Here is a 3428-nt window from a genome sequence, read left to right as displayed (position 1 = left end):
AACGGTTTGGCAAGGCTTCTTAGGATCTCTTGCGGACTTTTGCGAAACCCGGAGCCGCAAAGTCCCTCGCTCCAACCTGCTTTGGATGGAAACCTGGAAGAAAAGGTAGAGGGGAGTGAATGTGGCAGTCTTTTCAAGTTCGTGTTTTCCTTCCTTGGAGACCTTTTTTTTTTAAATGGGGGGATCACGGTTCCCAGAATCCCCTCAACATTTCATCTTTCCCAGAATCCCCCCAACTCCTACTCTACAATTAATAATAATAATAATAATAATAATAATAATCTGTTTATTTATAGCCCGCTTTTCCTTGGCAGATCAAAGCGGGTTACACAGAAGTATTGACTTCTCCCAGAATCCCCATATTTTGCTTTGCAATTGACCTCTCCCAGAATCCCCCACAACCCTTCGCCCTGCAATGGGCCTCTCCCAGAGGAATGCTTGCACTAAATGGCTTTTTCATTGTGGGTCCCTTTGGCCGATCTGGCCTGGGCCTTCTCTACTGCCATCCCTTCCAGCACATCATGCGCAGCATCATGCGCCTTTTGTCTGCCACACTATTCTAGTAAAAGACAGTGCCAGCTTCTGTTTTGGGGCAGAATGAAAGCTTGGCTGCGGCGCAGAGGGAGCGAAACGCAACAGAAAGCCTTTGGAAAAGGACAGTTTCTGAATGCACTGCTGCCATTGTGCGCCAGAGTCAGAGAGAAAGGCCTGGAGTGGTTTAAATCTCTATTCATTTCATTAACAAGAAGGAAAGGTTGCGTCTGCTTTTCCCCCTTGATGCAAACAAGTCCTTGGTCTCCAAAACGCACCGCAGAAATAATCCGGTTTGAGACCACTTTAGCTGCCCTGGCTCGGTGCTAGGGAATCCTGGGAATTGTAGTCTATTGTGGCACTAGGCAGAGAAGGCTAAATGTCTCACGAAACTACAGTTCCCAGGATTCCATAGCATTGATCTAGGGAAGATAAAGTGGTCTCAAACTGGATTATTTCTACAGTGTGTCTTGGACCGAAACCACTCAAAAGACCCATCCTTCCTTCTGCTCTAGAGGGCAATCAAAAGCCCTCTGCACAGGCTCAGGGGCATTATTATTATTATTATTATTATTGCACTTAAAATAAGAGCAAACACTTTTTAAAAGTTACTTTTTGGGACTATAACTTCCAGGAATTACTTTTCAGGACTAGGAATCCCAGAATCCCCCCAACAAGGAGAGGAGGGTTCTGGAACTTGCATTCCCCCCCCCAAAAAAAAATAAGTCACTTTAAGGGTAGGAAGGAAGAGGAAAGTTCCCAAAGTTATTAATTATTAAATTTATTATTATTATTATATTAAATTTTATTATTAAATTATTATATCATTATATCATTATTAAATTATATTATTATTAAATTATTATAATATTATTAAATTAAATTATTTTATTATATTATTTTATTATTGTTATAATATTATATAATAATAATAATAATAATAATAATATCATTATTAAATTATTGCTGTTGAAACACCAAGGCTGCATCTGCACTGCAGAATTAATGCTTTAACTGCCATGTTTAAATGCCATGGAATGATGGGATTTGTAGTCTATTATTATTATTATAGCTGTTCAGTGCCAGATTAACTCAAAAAGGCTTGTTTTGCAAGCAGCCTACATTTATTCCTGCGCGGCCCCTTTAAACCTTAGCCCCACCCCCAAAGAAGGCGTGTCTCTTTGGCAAGCCCTGCCTCTCACCTTCCTCTCCACGTGGAGGCGGGAGATCCCCGCCCTCTATGACGTAATCCCAGGCCTGGGGGCCGGTGACGCAAAATCACTCCACTGCGGAGCCGCGCTCTCATTGGCTGCGTCGGCTGGTACTACAGGCGGTGTTTCCCCGCTGCTCCCCGCGGGGGCTTCCCTCCTTGCGCCGCCGCTGATTGGCTGGCGGGCTTCGAGGCCACGCCCACCCAGGGCTGGGCAGAGATTAACCCTTTCCTCTCCTCTTCCTATTAGGCTGGATGCATTTGCAGTGACTATTTGCACAAAACAACCCTGCAAGGTAGTGCACTTAGTCCAGAGGTTAATTAATTTAATTAATTTTTTAAAATCCAAAAATTAATTTATACAGGAGAATAGACTGGGCTCCTCAGAACTATTGCTACTGATAGTGAAACACCAAGGCTGCATCTGCACTGAAGGATTAATGCTTTCGCTGCCATGGTTAAAGTCCTATTTCATTATTTATTATTTATATAATGATAATAATATATTATTGTTTAGTTATTATCTATTACATAATATTTATTATTATTTATTATATCATAATATATTATTATCATCATTATTTTAGTTATTATTTATTATATAATATTTGCATTAAAAATAATTTATTAATGACTTTTGGATCTGGTTTTCTTCCTCCAGATTTAATTAGGAATAAAAGAAGCAATTCAAAAGATCCTATATTTTCCCCTTTTTCTTTTTCCCTCTTTTTAATTGCAATCCCATAGATTTCCATGTTTCATTAAGGACTGCGCAAAATGACAATAATCCAGATTATTAAACATTAAATATAACCTGCAATAATTTATATATTTTTACTTTTCTGGGTTTCTTTTTGAAAGGAAGGCCTTTGTTGTACAAGTGCAATTTTTGTGGTTGTTGTTGCTACAAAACCTTCTTGGGTTTGTTCTCATTGTGACTCTTGTTTCTAAAAGTCACAGGAGCAAGATTTTCCTTTTATGACAATGCATTTGACTATATACAAAGTATATACTTCCATTGCAAAAGAAACTATATATATATATATATATATATATATATATATGTGGTCCTAAAAAGAGGAAAAGCTTTTGAGCTGCTGCCCTTTCCACCTTTTTGTAGCAGGAAAACCTTTCTGCCTTAAACAAAATCTCAGTTATGCTGCAAGTAATCCATTAAGGCTAATAGCCTTTGCAAAAGGAAAAGGGATTAAACAGCAAAATGCCAATCCTCAAGTTTTTTCCTGTGGATTATTATATTTCCACTTTATTCCTTTCCCAGTTGCATGAGAGACAGAAATCCAACTTTGTTCCCTAAATACTTTAAAGGAACCAGATCATGTTTGATCTTGGAAGCTAAGCAGGGCCAGTCCTGGTCAGTCCTTGGATGGGAGACCACCAACACAGGCCACTTGCTGCAGAGTATATTTCTGAGGAAGGCACCATTAAAGTCATCTCTGAGGGATTCCTGGCCTAAGAAAACCCTATGAAATTGATGGGGTCACCACAAGACACACACCACTTTCCCATCTTATACTGTATTGGAAGCTAAGGAGGGTCATCCCTGGTTATTCCTTGGATGGGAGACCACCAACACAAACCACTTGCTGCAGAGTATATTCCAGGGGAAGAAACCCTCAAAGCCACCTCTGAGGGATTCCTGGCCTAAGAAGACCCTCGAAGAAACTTC

The sequence above is a fragment of the Sceloporus occidentalis genome, unplaced genomic scaffold (genome assembly GCF_023333645.1).
Source record: "Sceloporus occidentalis isolate IW3139 unplaced genomic scaffold, rSceOcc1.0.p SCAF_10, whole genome shotgun sequence".
In the NCBI taxonomy this organism is placed as follows: domain Eukaryota; kingdom Metazoa; phylum Chordata; class Lepidosauria; order Squamata; family Phrynosomatidae; genus Sceloporus; species Sceloporus occidentalis.
This window is presented reverse-complemented; position numbering follows the sequence as displayed.